We start from the raw sequence: 20,122 nt of genomic DNA on the forward strand, positions 1-20,122 counted from the left end.
CGGGACAGTGTAAGGCTGCCGGGCGGCGCGGGAAAGTATGAGGCGGACGGTGCGGAACAGTGTCACAACAATTCAGAGAGGGGCAGTGTGCGGCCGGCGGGCGGGCAGTGCCGAGATCTGAGCCGCGGGCGGTCTCCAGGAGCTGCTGACCTGCCCCCGCCCCTAGATAAACACAGCATCTCGCTCCACAGTCTCTGGAGGAGACAGCAAGGACTGCATGGTGATCGCTGCAGGTCCTGGAGCTGTACAGTGGGAACGGATCCCGCTGTACAGCTCCAGTAATCACCCTATCCTGCAGTCCCTGCTGCCTCCTCCTCCTCCACAGACCGGGGACCTGTGTGTGTGGTCGAGAGGGGCACCCGTGTGCTGGGGTGAGAGGAGGGGTAGGGCTATGTGCACTCCTGCCCCAGTCACTCCCATCTCCCTCTCTGTCACCCCCAGCTCCCAAAGTCCCCCTCTGTCACCCCTAGTCCACCCCAGTCCCCCTCTGTCACCCCTAGTCCACCCCAGTCCCCCTCTGTCACCCCTAGTCCACCTGTCACCCCCAGCTCCCAAAGTCACCCCTAGTCCACCCCAGCTCCCAAAGTCCCCCTCTGTCACCCCCAGTCCCCCTCTGTCACCCCTAGTCCACCCCAGTCCCCCTCTGTCACCCCTAGTCCCCCTCTGTCACCCTCAGTCTGCCCTATTGTACAGTAGAAACCACGGCACTCGTTTTTTCATGCAAGAATAAGTGAGGGTTTTATTTAACAGTGTGATACAAGGTATATACTCCGACCAAAGACAGAAAGTACATGAGATGAGACCAATAATGTATTGTGCAATGTTTCGGTCCGACCAGGACTTTCCTCAGGCCATAGGGTCTCTCTTGTGCTATATGTATGAAGGAGAGGGGTCGGTGGAGTCTGCCCCAGTCACAGGGGCAGCACTGTTACACTGGGAAGCAATACAGTTGTTGTCTCAAACATAGTATCTGCCGCTGCGAGAGAATTTTTCAGTTTATTTAGCAAAAAATAAATAAATCGAGATTTAAATCGAGAATCGTCCAAAAAAATTAAAAAATCGAGATTTTATTTTTTTGCCATATCGCCCAGCCCTAAGTAATAGTATTAACAAACGATTTGAAGCCCTGAAAAGGTCTGTTTGTTTGTATTGCTAGTATATACCCTGCCTACTGGAACGCTAAATCCTACACTGACACTCTCCCTGACCAGCAGCAGCTCTGTCCCTGATCTCTCACAGCATGCGTCTGAAGCGAGCACTGCCGGCGCCGAGTTTTATATGGCAGGGTCATCTGATCTGGCCAACCAATCGCTGCTATCGACATGTATGGGTCCCACGTCATCGCAGGATGTACCAAAGAGTCTCCTGCATGTTTATTGGCTGAGAAATAACGCGCAAACTTACAGGAAACGGATGATGAGATTTCCTCGAGTATCGCGAGATGCTCGTCTGAGTAACGAGTACCATCGAGCACCCTAATACTCGATCGAGTACCAAGCTCGGACCAGCATGTTCGCTCATCACTAGAGATGAGCGAACCTTAAGCATGCTTGAGTCCATCCGAACCCGATCGTTTGGCATTTGATTAGTGGTGGCTGCTGAAGTTGGATAAAGCCCTAAGGCTATGTGGAAAACATGGATATAGTCATTGGCTGTATCCATGTTTTCCAGACAACCTAAGAGCTTTATCCAAGTTCAGCAGCCCCAGCTAATCAAATACCGAACGTTCGGATTCGGATGGACTCGAACCCGAACCCGGTTCGATCATGTCTAATACTGATCAAAAATACTGTGTGTGAACATAGCCTAAAGGGAAACTATCAGCAGGGAAACTATCAGCAGGTGACTCTATCTAATCTTTAATGTAACCTGCTGATAACTCCCTAGTGGGCACAGGGACCCGAGGATGAAGGTATATCTGTTACCTTCATCCTCGGCACTGCTCCAATTCCGTTCGTTCTGAAATTATTTGGCCAGTAAGCCGCTGTAAGCACTGAGTGTAGGGCTACTGCTCCCCGAGCACCGGTCCGGCCAGCCCCCTCCATTGATAATCATTAGTGGGCAGATATGCATAGGAGGACTGGATTGGTGGACTCCAATGATAGATTACATAACAGTGTGGGGTTTTCTATAAAGTTCCTTGTATATTACAGTATGGACACAGGTAATACAGATGTTACTCTATCACCAAGCTGTTCCATTGGCACGCAACTCTCAGATGGGTAAGCTCCACTTGTTTCCTTATGTGACTGCACGTCATGGAGTTTCCCACCACTTTATTGAAGTCTCTAGACTCTGACTTATCCTCATTATCACCCTACTCACTTTGTGTCCTTTATAGGGGTCTGTGTCCTCAATCAATAATACTTGATTGACACCAAGTTCCTTGATCGAGAACCACATGGCAGCATTCAGAGCCCAGCTCTAATTATTCTGGATCAGTAACTCCGCAGATCTACCATTTCTACTGGCACCACACCAAACATCCCTTCCAGTTCATAAAACTAACCTGAAATTCACAATAAGATTAAATTCCGCTTACATAAGGGTTCAGTTATGCCAACCTGCCTCCATTTTGCCATGGTGAAGATCGGGAAAGCAAAAAAAGACCATTTTGTTTTCCTTCTGAAGTACATCAGTCATCTACTAATCTTACATATTCTAACCAAGGCCCATAAACCTTTGATCATGATGCCTGATGCTCCCCCACGGCCCGTTGCCCCCCCCCCCCCCCCCGCAAGGCTCCAGCCCCTACTCCCTCCCGGTCCTCCCCATCCCTTGCTCCCCCCCCCCCCGGAGCCGCACGAGCGATTGTGCGACCCTGGCCCGCTGCCTGGTGCGTCTGTGTTACTATGGTATATAACGCTCAGGCCCCTGCTCTGTGGCTATATAATGCATTACAGCACTGATCATGTGCTGTAATGCATTATATATATATATATATATATATATATATATATATACCTGAATAAGGTTAAAGTAAAAAAAAACACACAAATAAATAAATATATATAAAAAAAAAATTAAATAATTGAATAAATAATTAAAATAAACAAATAAATATACACATTCCCTATCCCCCTTTATAAATGATCTCCTATGAATAAGGTACACATATTTGGTATCGCCGCGTCCGCAATGACCCCGTCTATTAACCCTTTACATTAATTATACCGCCCGATTAATGCCATAAAAAAAATAAAAAAATTACCAAAATGAGAATTTTTCTGTTAATCCCACCCCATAAAAAATATAGAAAAAAGCTATCATAATGTCACATGTACCTAAAAGGTGTACCACTAAAAGCGTCAGCTTATGCCACAAATAAAAAGCCTTCACATAACACCATTGGCGAAAGAATTAAAATATTACAGGTCTTAAAATATGCAAGACACAAACAGTATATATAGTATAAATCCCATAAACTATAACAAAAGCTATATAACATGGATATCACTGTAATCGTACCAACCTGACGAATAACGATAACATGTCATATGTAACGTATAGTAACCGCTATATAACATGTCATATGTAACGTATAGTAACCACTATATAACGTCATATGTAACGTATAGTAATCGCTATATAACATGGATATCACTGTAACCGTACCGACCTGACGAATAATGATAACATGTCATATGTACAATGATAACATGTCCCTGCACAAGGACCCCGGCGGCTGCATGGGTTAAAGAGAGGTCGCGGCGGCCGTGACAATAACATGTCATATGTAAAGTATAGTAACCGCTATATAACATGGATATCACTGTAATCGTACCGACCTGACGAATAACGATAACATGTCATATGTAACATATAGTAACCGCTTTATAACATGTCATATGTAACGTATAGAAACCACTATATAACATGTCATATGTAACGTATAGTAACCGCTATATAACATGTCATATGTAACGTATAGAAACCACTATATAACATGTCATATGTAACGTATAGTAACCGCTATATAACATGTCATATGTAACCTATAGTAACCGCTTTATAACATGTCATATGTAACGTATAGTAATCGCTATATAACATGTCATATGTAACGTATAGTAACCGCTTTATAACATGTCATATGTAACGTATAGTAATCGCTATATAACATGTCATATGTAACGTATAGTAACCGCTTTATAACATGTCATATGTAACGTATAGTAACCGCTATATAACATGTCATATGTAACGTATAGTAACCGCTATATAACATGTCATATGTAACGTATAGTAACCGCTATATAACATGTCATATGTAACGTATAGTAACCGCTATATAACATGTCATATGTAACGTATAGTAACCGCTATATAACATGGATATCCCTGTAATCGTACTGACCTGACGAATAACGATAACATGTCATATGTAACGTATAGTAAACGGCGTACAAAAAAAATGATAAAAAAAACAGCTGCTAAATTGTGTTTTTTGTTCGTACCACCTCATAAAAAATTAAAGAAATAATAATCAGGGTGTCACATATCCCCAGAATGGAAACATCAACTTGTTTTACACAAATATTTTGGCACCGCAAGGCCTCCGTGACATTTCTTTTTATAATTCTTTATTTCTTCTTGGGGATTTCTAGAAACATTGGAATATAGGAAATAAATAGGGAGTGTTATTTCTCAGTTAGTATTTGCTGTGTTAGATGAAAAAAATGTATTAAAATAGGATATCTGCCAAAAAAAATAAAAAATTTAAATCCCCCCCCCCCCCCAACTTGCTTAAATTTCTGTGAAACACCTAAAGGGTTAATAAACTTATGAAATGTTACTTTGAATACTTTGAGGGGTGCAGTTTTTACAGTAGAGGGATTTATGGGGGTACCTAACATACAGGCCCCACAAATCCACTTCAGAACTGAACTGGTCCCTAATAGAGATGAGCGAACCGGGTTCAGGTTCGAGTCGATCCGAACCCGAACGATTGGCATGTGATTAGCTGGGGCTACTGAAGTTAGATAAACCTCTAAGGTTGTCTGGAAAACATGGATACAGCCAATGACTATATCCATGATTTCCACATAGTCTTAGGGCTTTATCCAAGTTCAGCAGCCACCGCTAATCAAATGCCGAAAGTTCGGGTTCGGATCGACTCCAGCATGCTCCAGGTTCGCTCATCTCTAGTCCCTAATAACATCAGAATTTGAATTTTTCCTGAAAATTTGAAAAATCGCTGCAAAATTTCAAGGCCTTCTAACATCCTAAAAAGTAAAAGGACATTTACCAAATTATGTCACCATAAAGTAAACATGTTGTAGATGTTGTAGTAATAATTAGTTTATGTGGCATGACTAGCTTTTAGGATAAGAGAATTTTGAGTATAAAGAAATGTAAATTTTTCAAATGTTTGCGCATATGTTGTGTTTTTTTACCAAAACCAAAGTTTACCACAAACATAAAGAGGAATATGTCACGGAAAAACTGTCTCAGAATAACCGCGATAGTTAAGCATCGCAGAGTTATTACTACATAAAGAGAGAAAGGTCAGATTTGGAAAATAGGCCCCGGGCATTAAGGCCAAAACAGGCTGCGGAGGCAAGGGGTTAAAGGGAATCTGTCATACCGCAAAAAATAACACCTCAACCAGCCCCGTAGGTGGAAAATTAAAAGCCTAATGGCTCTTAGAAAGCGAGAAGGAACATTGCTTTAATTTGTGCATCAATGACTTTTGGTCATGAAGGGGTTATAGTCTTATATGTAGAAAGTGTTTCCAAAAATAACGTTCTGTAATGTTCACATTTCCATTGAACTGTTTATTGAATATTTCCATCTGTTCCGCAAATATGGACCTTGCAATGGCTTACCTGTTTTTTTGCAATGTGGATCACACCCCAAACACTCATCCATAACACCTATAAAAAATCAATGGGTCCTTACACAGATGCGTGAAAGGAGCCTTACTCAACGTTTCTGAACAACAAAAACTTTACATTGTATAATCCTTGTATGCTCATATGGCTGATGCGGATGGAGGTCCCTAGCATATATCCCTAAGCGGCAAGATAAATGCCACCATTGACACCTGGAGGAACCCTTATGGGCAGGGACAGTCCACGTAATTTATTGCACACTGGGTAAGAGCAAAAAAGTGTAAAAAAACAAAAAGTGTAATAAAAAAGTTTTTAAAAGTATTAAAAAAAACCTTATAACCCCCCCCCCAATAAAAGTTTAAAAGATCCCCTTGCACATTATAAAAAAAATATATATATATAAGAAAATAAACGTATTACATATCGTAGCGTGCGGAATTGTCCGATCTATTCAAATATAACATTATTGTTCCCACATGGTGAATGGCGTAAACAGGGGGGAAAAATGCACCAGGATAGCTGATTTTATTAAATTATATATCACAAAAAAATTTATAAAAAGCAATCAAAATTTTTCTGCTACACCAATATTATATTAATAAAAACTAGAGCTCATGGTGCAAAAAATAACACCCCAACCAGCTCTGTAGGTGGAAAATTAAAAGCGCTATGGCTCTTAGTAGGCGCGAGGGACATTGCATTGCTTTTGTGCATCAAAGGGTTCTGTCTTAAAGGGGTTAAATCACTCTTAAACCAAAGCAAATGTTCCCACAAGAAATCATTGAAATGCAGAAAATTGGTTCCAATTGGTTTTAATTCTGAATAACATGTAAAACAAATGAAACAATGAGAAACAGCAGAATCTGTGATATTATAAGTGACTGTACAGTGTAGCAGCATGTGGTGTATAATGTATAGTAACTGTATAACCCTGATAACACAGCAGCAGCTGCATATGTGATATATAAGTTACTGTACAGTATAGCAGCATGTGGTGTATAATGTATAGTAACTGTATAACCCTGATAACACAGCAACAGCTGGATATGTGATATATAAGTTACTGTACAGTATAGCAGCATGTGGTATATAATGTATAGTAACTGTATAACCCTGATAACACAGCAGCTGGATATGTGATATATAAGTTACTGTACAGTATAGCAGCATGTGTTGTATAATGTATAGTAACTGTATAACCCTGATAACACAGCAGCAGCTGGATATGTGATATATAAGTTACTGTACAGTATAGCAGCATGTGGTGTATAATGTATAGTAACTGTATAACACTGATAACACAGCAGCTGGATATGTGATATATAAGTTACTGTACAGTATAGTAATCAGCATGTGGTGTATAATGTATAGTAACTGCATAACCCGGATAACACAGCAGCTGGATATGTGATATATGTTACTGTACAGTATAACAATCAGCATGTGGTGTATAATGTATAGTAACTGTATAACCCTGATAACACAGCAGCTGGATATGTGATATATAAGTTACTGTACAGTATAGCAGCATGTGGTGTATAATGTATAGTAACTGTATAACCCTGATAACACAGCAGCAGCTTGTAGATACAGGATGGACCTGCAGATCTCCATAATGCAGTAGTGTAGTACAACAGAGGTCTGTGTGATCACATAACAGCAATGGGGAAGGGGTGTGTCCAGTAGGGACCAATCAGGAAGTTAGAATTACACAGGATGACAGTGACAGAAACTTTTCTATACAGCAGTGTGTATAGCTTAGTGTGAGTGCAGGCACATTATTGCAGCAGTGTGTATAGCTGAGTGTGAGTGCAGGCACCTTATTGCAGCACTGTGTATAGCTGAGTGTGAGTGCAGGCACATTATTGCAGCAGTGTGTATAGCTGAGTGTGAGTGCAGGCACATTATTGCAGCAGTGTGTAAAGCCTCCTAGACTTATCTCGTGCTGCACTAGTTCTCAGGAATGCTATACCAAAAGACCTCAGACTCATTTAATACGCCCACAGTTTCAAGCGTGCCCTGAAGACTCATCTCTTATAACGCTTATAACATTCCCTAATCTCATCTCCCTCTCTACTATCCCTTCTCCATCCTCTCTATAACCCCTTCGGGGCCATGTACTTTGTACTTGCTACCTGAACTCAGAAAATGGTGTTTGGCTCGCCCCATCACCTATAGGCACTTTGAGATTCTATGTACAATGACTGGAACATTGGCAATAAAGACCTTGTTGCCTCTCTTGTCACCGCCAGTTATCCTAGTCTGTACGCTCTCGCAGCAGGTCTCTTATTCTGTATCGTTTTTATTTATTGTATACTTTAATATAAATATAACCTGTATTGTACACACAGCGGTGCCTTGGATTACGAGCATAATTCGTTCCGGGGCCGTGCTTGTAATCCAAATCACTCTTACACCAAAGCAAATTTTCCCATAAGAAATCATAGAAATGCAGAAAATTGGTTCCACACCCCAAATATAATGATTTATTATTCTAAATAACTTGTATAACAGATGAAACAAACATATAGAAACAGCAGAATCTGTGATATTATAAGTTACTGTACAGTAATGGAGAGGATGGGAAACACAAGGGCGGACAGAGACTGCAGGGAGTATGAAGGAATGAGCAGGGCAGATGTGGGCACATACATGCAGCGCTCTCTGTCCGGGGAGAGAGGGGTTACAGCTATGGAGAGATTACCTCCACAGTCCTGTCCCCTGATGTAAGCCCCAGCCTGAAGTGGATCTGCTATGGAAGGTGAGGGAGACTGTCTGGGTCAGAGAACAGGGCTGTAGACCCCGCTATGCAGACCATGCCTCTCCCCCACTCCCCCTCCCACCCAGTACAGGGAGCTCTTACACCAAAGCAATGCTCTTAAACCAAAACGCTCGTAAACCAAGGTACCACTGTGTGTGTGTATGTATACCAGACAATATGAATATGGTGAGGATAATGATGATGATAGCGACAGAGCATGATGATAACTGTGATCATATGTCGGGTCCCTAGCCGTGATAGTGAACATGGCCAGCAGCATCCTGGCTAACAAGCATCATTGCAATCAATCAGAGGGATAATTCCTGGTTATCCAAGAGATAATGGATCTCCTGTATATGAGAGCTAGGATGGTCACATGAAGGCCCTATTACCTGGAGCGATAATCTGCTGTATCTGGCCCATTCAGCACGTTATACCTCCATGTAATAAAGAGCCGATCATCAGCTGATCATTGCCTGTTGAAAAATCATTGGCTGCCGACCGTGGATCGCTACGTGTAATCGCTAATGCACGGCCGATGGCAGATGACACTATAAGGCTGCGTTCACACGTACAGGATCTGCAGCAGATTTGATGGCTTACAATTGATTTGCTTCAAACCTGCTGCAGATCCTGTACATGTGAATGCACCCTAAGGAAAATAATAAAGTTAATACTATGTGTCCAGGTGCCTTTACCCTCTGTTTCCTGCTCCCCTCAGCCGCCTCTCACACTTCTGGCCCCATATCTGTAGTGACAGGCTGCTCAGCCAATCACTGACCATGGGGCTGTCCTGTCTTGGTCAGTGTTCGGCTGAGTGGCTGTCACTGAAGAGAGAGGGCCAGAAGTGTCAGAAGCGGATGAGGGGAGCAGGCACCTGGACACAGTGGGAGCATACTGGGAGTTGTAGTTCTGTATGAGCTGGAGGCCTCAGGTTGGTGACTACAGTATATAGTATACAGTAACCTACCTGCTGTCCGGCACATGTGCGGCTGTTCTGTTGGACTGTGTATAGTCTCTGTCCTCTGGGCTCTTATATACAGGTCAGGCTACAGCTTTGCTCCTGGGAGATTTCCTATCACAAACACTGGAAGAAGCTGTGGGGAAACTCCGGTAATTGCTCATTAATGTTTCCACCAATAAAGTTTTCATTCTCTGAAGACATTTTATTCCCATCCTATAGTCCCATCTCTAGTTATAATAAGTCGTATCACAGTTGTAGTTTATTGTATGTGTATTACACTACATTTCCGTATCACCCTGTATTGTTGTGCAGTTTGCAGTGGTGGTTGTGGTGTTTGTATGCTGCAGTTACGTGGACACCAGATACGTTTGGGTAACCTGCTTTATTGGGATTTTTATTTAAGCGGCATATCTTTAATAACATTTTTGGCTTTTTGTTTTAAATCCCATAAATTGATTTTTACTTTTGATCTTTTTTTTCTACTTATAACATTTAATGCAGATACAAGTGCCTAAGGGTACTATTACACGGAATGATAATCGGCCGAATCGGCCCTATCCGACCGATTCATTCCGTTTAATAATGAAGACGATCATCGGCTGATCGTTGCTAGAGGTTCTGACCTATAATGACCGCGCATCGCTTAATAACGGTTTAATAACGGTTTAATAACGGTGAGCGGCCGACACTGATGATATGCAAAGAGGAATACATACCTATCCAGGTTGCAGGGCTCCTCTTCCTCTGTGCTTCTCCTTGGGTGTGCGCGCTGCAGCTTCAGAGCGGCCTGTCTCAGCTGGCAGGCTGCTCAGCCCTGGCCGGGACCGCCACGGCCAGTGATTGGCTGAGCGGCCTGTCAGCTGTGGCAGGCCGCTCTGAAGCTGCAGCGCGCACACCCAAGGAGAAGCACAGAGTAAGAGGAGCCCTGCCACCTGGACAGGTAATGAATACAGTTTAAACAAGGGCTGCAAGGACCTCGGTAACAATGTCCCTGCAGCCCTTGTTAAACAATTATCGGGCCGTGTAACAGGCCCAGTAAACGAGCGCCGATCTAGCAGATCAGTGCTCGTTTACAGGTGTTGTCGGGCCCCCATCGGCCTGTCTAATAGTGTCCTAAGAATAACAATAATAATAGTGCAAATTGTGGTTACTGCATCCCATAGACAGCAATGCAACCTCTGTGGACACTAACAGTATGTCTGCATCCCACGCAGAGTTCATACGTGCTTAGTCAAGTCCATTTTTCTGTTCTGTAATGGAATGGGCCGCATTAACTTACAGGTGGTGCTGTTGGGGTTCCAGGAAGAATATTGATCAGAGCTCCAAATGGAGCGACCAATGGAGATGTGAACCTAGCCTATGGGCCCTCTTACACGGGCCAATTAGAAACGCTCATTTAGCCGATAATCAACCCATGTAAAAGTGTCAGCAATCAGCTGAGGAGCGGCCAAACCAGCACCAATCTCCTTGATCAGCATTCTTTTGCTTGGCTGCTTTAAAGGAGTCCCGGAAGAGAAAAGTTGGGAGAGCCCTGAAAAATACTCAGATATTGTGAAGCCTCCTCCTACACCAGAGTTGAGGAGTCAAACTTGTTAGTTTTTCTTTAGGCAGGTTAATTAGTGTAATGGCGCCAACTATTACAACAATATAGTCTGTCATTAGTGCAACAGATCTATCATAGTCTTTCTATATAAATTAGGAAGTGGTTTCTCTCTTAATTATCGATCTTAAAGTTAAAGCCAATGCTTGGCCATGATTTTTGGCAAAGTTGAGGTGTCAAAGAGAAAATCGGAGAAGGCCAGGTTAGCGATTATAATGTACATTGGTTGATGTAAATGTTCTTTAAAGAAGACCAACATTATTACTGTGAGGTTTGCACATAGTGACAGATTATAGATCAGGAAAATAAGGAACCCAAGGGCAATGTGATATTTCTCAGGAAGGCCGGGGAATCCGACAAGGACAAACTCCACAAATTCTGATTCATTGGCCATGGACTTCTTCAATATTTGTGAGAGACATAATGTATTTAACCAATTCAACCTATAAACTGTCCATATAGTTAACCAGATACATTAAGGCTTGTTAGGGTCCAAGTGCTGACCCTAACCCTACTTGCTTAAAGGAAGGGGCAGAAGGCCCTCAGCAGAGTGCGGCATTTGTTCCTTCCTGATCATCACTTCCCGGATAGACAAACAGAAACAAAAAGGTGACAACCTGACCACCTCTGCCCTATTTTGGCAACTGTTGGGGGTTAGGAGCCGGACATGTCAATATGAAAGATATAGTCACGTCAATCGTTCTATGAAGTGATAGTTACCCTCCCCTTTAAGGCACAAACAGCATTAAACTATTAACTGTGGCGGTGTGTATCCTAAACGTCATTTTTGTCAACTCCATTTCCTCACTCTCCTCCTCACTTTGAATTACATCCATGACAACAACCTCACTGTCTGACAACCGGGTCTCATCGTTATCATCAGACATCTCTTCCAACCCCGCTTGCAAGTCCCCACTCTCATCACCCACTGACTGCGTGAGCTGCATAGTTTGGGCATCAGGACAGATCAACTGCTCCGGTTGCCCGGAGTCAGAGCATGGCAGTGAGAACACAGAGAACGATTAAAAGTGAGTGAGGAAGCGAAGTGAGCCTCCCAAAAATTAGGCCAGACACAGCATGGCATTGAGTACACAGAGAACCATTAAAAGTGAGTGAGGAAGCAAGTGAGCCTTCCAAAAATTATACCAGACACTGCATGGCATTGAGCACACAGAGAACCATTAAAAAAGAGTGAGGAAGCAAGTGAGCCTTCAAAAACTTATACCAGACATAGCATGGCATTGAGCACACAGACAACCATTAAAAGTGAGTGAGGAAGCAAGTGAGCCCACCCAAAAATTGTAGTGAGTCCAGGGGCTGTGATATGTAGTGGACATGAACCCGGGTGCTGAAAGCTAACTGGCTAGGCCTGCTGTTAGTCACCACTCACCCCAGTTGGACAGTTCAGGTAAAATCCAGGCTTTGTTCATTTTTTATAAATGTCAGCGCTGTCAGTTGACAGGCGGGTGCGCTTATCAGTGATGATGGCACCAGCTGCACTGAAGACCCGCTCTGACAATACGCTAGAGGCAGGGCAGGCCAGCACCTCCAAGGTGTAAAGCTCCAGTTCGGGCCACGTATTCAGCTTTGAAACCTAGTAGTTGTAGGTAGCAAAGTGATCGGTAAGGACGCTGGTATGGTCAGCAAGGTACTCCCTCACCATCTTCCTGAAGGTTCCCCCCCTACTCTGTCTGACTGGGGACGGTTGACATAGTCTTGCTGGGGTGCCATGAAACTGTCCAAGGCCTTGGAGAGTGTTCCCCTGCCCCTTGACAAGCTGCCTGCTCCACCGCTCCTCTCCCCCGCTCTTTGGCCCACAGAACTTCGTCCTCTGGCGCTAGTGGTGTCAGATGGGAAGTACATTTTCAGCTTCTGCACCAGGGCCTGTTGATATTGATTCACTGTCATATAGCGTTCCTCGGCAGGAATGAGAGTGGAAAAGTTCTGTTTGCACCGAGGGTCCAGGAGGGTGAACACCCAGTAATCTGTGTTGTCAAAAACATTTTTAACCCGAGGGTCACGGGAAAGACAGCCTAACATAAAGTCAGCCATGTGCGCCAGGGTCCCAACACCCAAGAACTCCCTCTCCTGACTAGCCTCAATTTCCTCCTCATCCTCCACCAATTCATCCTCTTCAGGCCATACACGCTCAACAACTAAGGATTGAGCATGGGTACCCTCTTCAGTGGCGGCACCAGTCTGCTCCTCTTCCTCCTCTTCTTCATCCTCCTCATCCTCTACTCCGTGGTGGGAAACTGATGTCAGGGTGGTCTGGCTATCTAGCGGCGGCTGCTCTTCACCCGTCTCCTGAGACGAAGGCAAAGTGGGCCAGGAATGGTACATGTGTGAGGCGGCCGAGTTGCAGAGCCGCCACTAGGTTCCGCCTGTTGTCACACACAACCATGCCTGGTTTGAGGCTCCGTGGCGCGAGCCAAATATCTAAATGCGCCGTGATGCCCTGCAACAGCTCCTGGGCCGTGTGCCTCTTTTTGCCTAAGCTCAGCAGTTTCGACACCGCCTGTTGGCGCTTACCCACCGCACTGCTGAAGCTACAAGATGGAGTGACATGCTCGTGGAGGGTAATAGAGAGGAGGAGGAAGAAGAGGAGGAGAAAGAGTTGTACAACTCATGAGAGACCGCAACCGAGGTAGGCCCCGCAATCCTCGGGGTGGGCAGCACATGAGCGGAACCAGGGTCAGACTCTGTCCCATCCTCCACCAAGTTGACCCAATGTGCCGTCAGGGAGATATAGTGTCCCTGCCCGCCAGCACTTCTTGTCCACGTGTCCGTGGTTAGGTGTACCTTGTCGCTGACCGTGTTGGTCAGGGCATGGATGATGTTACCCGACACGTGCTGGTGCAGGGCTGGGACGGCACACCGTGAAAAGTAGTGGTGACTGGGGACAGAGTACTGAGGGACAGCCACCGCCATGAGGTTCCTAAAAGCCTCTGTCTCTACCAGCCGATAGGGCAGCATCTCCAGGCTCAGCAGTTTGCCTATGTGCACATTTAGGGCTTGTGCATGCGGGTGAGTGGCAGTGTATTTGCGCTTCCGTGCAAAGGTCTGCTGCAGGGACAGTTGAACGCTGCGCTTAAACACCGTGCTGGAGGGTGTGGAGCAGAGTGGAGGTGAAGGAGTGGGAGTAGGGTGGAAGGCGCTCATGCCTGGGGCCAGGGTGGGGGGACTGACAGCCAGCACGTGACACAGGGGAAGGAGCAGGGGTGCAACTTGCAGTCACTGAACGGCCTTGGTTCCACTGAGTGGGGTGTTTAGCACTCATATACCTGCGCATGCTGGTAGTGGTTAGGCTGGTAGTGGTGGCTCCTCTGCTGATCCTGGCGTGGCACACGTTGCACACTACAGTCCGTCGGTCATCCGCAGTTTCTTTAAAAAACCTCCAGACTTGGGAACATCTAGCCCTGGCCACAGGAGTTTGACTCCGTGAAACAGTTGCTGATCTACTCGCTCTGCCCCTGCCTCTCCCTCTGCCCACCCCTCTTCCTCTTCCAATCGGTCCTGCGGGTGAACTTGCCTCCCCCTCAGAAGCACGGTCTTCACTAGGCTTATCCACCCAGCTCGGGTCAGTCACCTCGTCCTCATCCACCAGCTCCTCACTCTCCTCCTCACTTTGAGTTAAATCAATGACAACAACCTCACTGTCTGACAACCGGGTCTCATCGTCATCATCAGACACCTCTTCCAACCCCGCTTGCAAGTCCCCACTCTCATTGACTGCGTCAGCTGCATAGTTTGGGCATCAGGACAGATCGACTGCTCCGGTTGCTCAGACTCAGGGAAGGGTCCAGAAAAGAGTTCCTGGGAGCATGGTGGTGGTGGTGGATCTGAATCCCTTCTTATCCCTGGAGGGGCCAGGCTGTGGGGAAGGAGGCTGAGCTAATGGAGCAAGGGTTCCACTCCCTTGGGTAGCGTGGGTGGACTGCGTGGAAGACTGGGTGGTGGATAAGTTACTGGACACATTATCCCCTATCCACGTGATCACCTGTTAACAATGCTGCGGTTTCAATATCGGTCTACCATGAGACCCCGTAAGTTGGTCAAAGAAGCTAGGGAGTGGACGTCTGCGGTGTGACACTGCTACCTCCTCAACAGGTGCTGCTGTGTCACCCTGCCCTGAATCACGGCCTCCGGCAACCACATCACTTGGAACCCCTCAACCCTTACCCCTGGGGTTCACCATTTTATGGACACTGCACAGTATGGAGCTGAGATAGGCCTTGCGTATGAAATACAGAAATCTGGAAAAATACTTGTACTGTAGTACCCACTGGTTTGGTGGGGCTGTACGGTACAATCAGATATTGGCCGGAACTATACACACTCTCTGTCACCCCTTTACAATGAGCATTGAAGTTCTATGCAGGATGTACTACAAGTCCCAGCCAGTGGCGGATTAAATGTACTGTACCCTGGGCTGTCCACCTAACCTGCCCCCCCCCCCAGTCAATCCGCCCACATTATAAGCCACTACTGCCCCCCCCCCCCATGCGGTCCCCAATAAACATAATGTTTGGTCCTTTGCTGCACAGAGGATGTCGGGAGAGGAGGGGGCTGATCTTACAGGGGAGGTCACAGCAGCACAGAGGATGTCAGGAGAGGAGGGTGCTGATCTTATAGGGGAGGTCACAGCAGCACAGAGGATGTCAGGAGAGGAGGTTGCTAATCCTATAGGAGAGGACCCAGCAGCACAGAGGATGTCAGGAGCGGAGGCTGCTGATCTATAGGGGAGGTCACAGCAGCACAGAGGATGTCAGGAGAGGAGGGTGCTGATCTATAGGAGAGGTCCGAGCAGCACAGAGAATGTCTGGAGAGGAGGGTGCTAATCCTATAGGAGATGGTCCCTCTCTCCCTCCCCCCCTTATACATGGTCCCCCTCTTTCCCTCCCTCTTATAGATGGTCCCCCTCTGCCCATCCTTATAGATGGTCCCCCTCTTCCTTCCCTTATAGATGGTCCCCCTCTCCCCCTTCCCTTATCGATGGTCCCCCTCTCCCCCCTCCCTTATAGATAGTCCCCCTCTGCCCCTCCTTATAGATGGTCCCCCTCTTCCTTCCCTTTTAGATGGTCCCCCTCTCCCCCTTCCCTTATCGATGGTCCCCCTCTCCCCCCTCCCTTATCGATGGTCCCCCTCTCCCCCCTCCCTTATAGATGGTCCCCCTCTTCCTCCCCTTATAGATGGTCCCCCTCTCCCCCTTCCCTTATCGATGGTTCCCCTCTGCCCCCCCCCCTTATAGATGGTCCCCCTCCTCCCCCCTTATAGATGGTCCCCCTCTCCCCCTTCCCTTATCGATGGTCCCCCTCTTCCTTCCCTTATAGATGGTCCCCCTCTCCCCCTTCCCTTATCGATGGTCCCCCTATCCCCCCTCCCTTATAGATGGTCCCCTCGTCCCCCCTCCCTTATAGATGGTCCCCCTCTCCCCCCCTTATAGATGGTCCCCCTCTCCCCCTTCCCTTATAGATGGCCCCCCTCTCCCCCCTCCCTTATAGATGGTCCCCTCGTCCCCCCTCCCTTATAGATGGTCCCCCTCTCCCCCCCTTATAGATGGTCCCCCCCCCAGGGCTGGACTGGAACTTAAAATCAGCCCTGGCACTCAAACCTGAGCAGCCCACATAACATATATCCCCCCCCCCCCCCCCCCCCCCCATATATCATAGATAGCAGTGTTCTAAACATGCTGTAGCGAATTCTGCTCACTGCTTCATGAAATATATGAACCCTACCATCAACACATAAAAAAACAACATAATCTGCTGTGGATTTGTTGTTGCATATTTATGTATTTCAGCAGCATCAATGGATTACTAGTGTCAGTGCACTTAAAGGGAATCTATGAGGTCCATACCAGGTACAGAGCTGTAGATCCCAGCAGAAAGGTGCAGGGGAGATATAAGCGACAGCGACAAGTCCAGTGTAAACTTTTATAATTGTCCTCTCTGAGCCTCCACATAGTATAGGCAGGGCCGCCAACAGGGATTTTGGAGCCCCATACAGCCAAAGTGTTTGTGGCCCCCTTAACAAAAGGGCCAATGGCCCACTCACACCTTGGACATGACCCTATTATTAAAACATACTGTTAATTAATACCTGATAAAAGTATAAGTTTAACATGAAGATGAATGTGACACCAGTATATGAAGTGTATGGATATGGCGGCTTACACAGCCTCTGCCTATACTGTAGTAGCTGCAGACTACTATCAACAGAATACTGATGACCAAGTGATATCTTAAGAGCTGCATAGCCCCTCAACTAGTTTCACTTGCAAAGAGCGTCATCAGGAGGATGTAATGTGCCCTTCTCCTGATGACACTCCTTGCGAAGGGGTTATCCAGTATTAGATAAAACATGTCTGCTTTCTAACAAAAACAGCACGGCAATACCACATACAACCTGAGCCCGCTTTTTGGAAGAAAACAACTATGTTTTTCTTATCCTGGATAATCCTTTTAATTTTATAGTATTGATTATAATTAGAGATGAGTGAACCTGGCCGAGGTTTGGGTTCGGGTGCATTTGAATCCCGCTGTCTTCTTGTTCCTTTGGGAAGGTAGAAATAGCACGAGTCCCGCTTGGAAAACAGGGATACAGCCTATGATCTAGGCTGTATTGCATTGCTGTTTTCCAGGTGTGACTCGTGCTATCTCCACCTCTGTGGAACAGGAATTCAAATGCCAATGGTTCAGGTTTGTATGGACCCGAACCTCGGCCAGGCTCCCTCATCTCTAATTATGACCATAAAGTTACTACATGTGTGCACAAACAGCCATTTTAAGATCAAATTTAATTAATTGAACGCCATACACCATAAAGGATCATTAAGGACTTTTTGAGCAGCTACTGTATGACTCAAAAAAGTGTGTGTGAACATAGCCTGACAGACAAAAGTCCAAGAGTTCACAACTCTATAGCAGCACATACCGGCTGCAGCAGGAGCTGTATAACCGAAAAAAGGACTTTAATCCACGGGCGTGTGACAGGTAGTCATCTGGGCTGCTCCCTGCCTGTATCAAGGCACCGCTCTCTGTCTGTCAGTGCGCTCGTAGGGATGATTGACAGGCAGAGAGGCCAGTAAGGGACCTCTCTGCCTGTCATTCAGGGAACCATATCAGATTGTGCTGATTGGTTCCCTTTAAATACAGATTATTGCAGTGGTGTAAGTGCTGTAGGATGTGCTGCTCACCTGTATCCACACATCATGCATGCTATACATACATCATAAACACACACTGTGCATACATACATATATCATATATACACACACTGTACATACATACATACGTACACATGTAGTCGGTATTAAACAGATTGTGCAGACGCTACAATTCGTGTATGGTCACATGGCAGCACGATTTTTCTAATACAGGCAGAATACACTTTGGTAGCGCTGTATACTGCAGATTCCCTGGGCTGGCTGCACTACAACCAACCCATGGCATCCCTGTCACACAATGTACACTATACACTAGGACACCATCTCCTTCATGCAAAAAATGTGTTTTCACATTCTACCACATTGCATATACAAAATATATATAATACTGTATGTGCAATATGTCAGAATAAAAAGACACAGTTTTTGCATGAAGTAGATGAACACATTCTGTACAAACATACATTATACTGCATGCCTACTGCACATATATGCATATATCATAAGTATAATACAGAGGCATGCATACACTATATACACACACACACTGTACATAACACATATATCATGTAAACACACATATATACTGTACATACATACATGCATATATCATAAACATGCTAAAGAGGCATGCATACACTATATATACACACACTTACAGTACATACATATATCATATATACACACACATATATTACATACATATATACACACACACACTATACATACAGAAATCCCTACACACACAATACACATACTGTGCACATTGCATACTTGATATACATATAGATATACACTATATATAACATATGCACTCACACACTTACTCTCCATCAATAAGCTCCTTACATGTCAGGATGTGACAGCTCCTCCCTCACAGCCAGCTCCTGCTCCCCTGCCTCTTCCTCCCTGCACCGACAGCAGAGCTCAGCAGGAAGGAGATGATGAAGTCCCTGTGTGGGGGAGGGAGAGTTGGCTGCCGTCCTTACACAGGGGGAGAGAGCAGGCTCCGGCTGTAGCTTGGTGGGAAGAAAATTCTCACTGCAGTGCTGTTTGTTATTAGCAGCAAGAGGCCCCCTCTGAGTGACCCCTCAGTCCCCCTCCTGTGCTGCAGCTTCTTCTCCTCTGTCCCCCTTCTCTGCAGCGCGTCCAGGAAATGACGTCAGCTGCCATAGAGAAGTTTGTAGTAGACAGACATGCCTGTGCGGCACCTCCACAACACCTGGGTACTACTAAAGGAGCAGAGCGGCCCTTTGTTCTGGGGGGAGGGGGGGCCGAGGAATATGCCGGCCCATCCTAATCTGGCAGAGGCTGAGTGAACAGCGCAGCGGCCAGCTGCGCTGTTCTCTCAACCACTGCAGGGGCCGATGGAAGTGTGCACGGGGACCAGCGGTCCCTCTGATTGGTAATCCTGGCGGCCCAGCGGGCATTCGCCCGCTCCGCCAGATTACCAATCCGGGCCTGTCCCCCCCTTCCCCCCCTTATAGATGGTCCCCCTCCTCCCCCCCTTATAGATTGTCCCCCTTTCCCCCCCCTTATAGATGGTTCCCCTCTGCCCCCCCCCTTATAGATGGTAGCACTGCAACTCCCAGCCAGCAGTCTGTAGTAATAGTATTAATAAAAGCTTTGAAGCCCTGAAAAGGTCTGTTTGTTTGTATTGCTAGTATATACCCTGCCTACTGGAACGCTAAATCCTACACGGACACTCTCCCTGACCAGCAGCAGCTCTGTCCCTGATCTCTCACAGCATGCGTCTGAAGCGAGCACTGCCGGCGCCGAGTTTTATATGGCAGGG

Source organism: Dendropsophus ebraccatus, chromosome 5, assembly GCF_027789765.1.
Source record: "Dendropsophus ebraccatus isolate aDenEbr1 chromosome 5, aDenEbr1.pat, whole genome shotgun sequence".
NCBI lineage: Eukaryota > Metazoa > Chordata > Amphibia > Anura > Hylidae > Dendropsophus > Dendropsophus ebraccatus.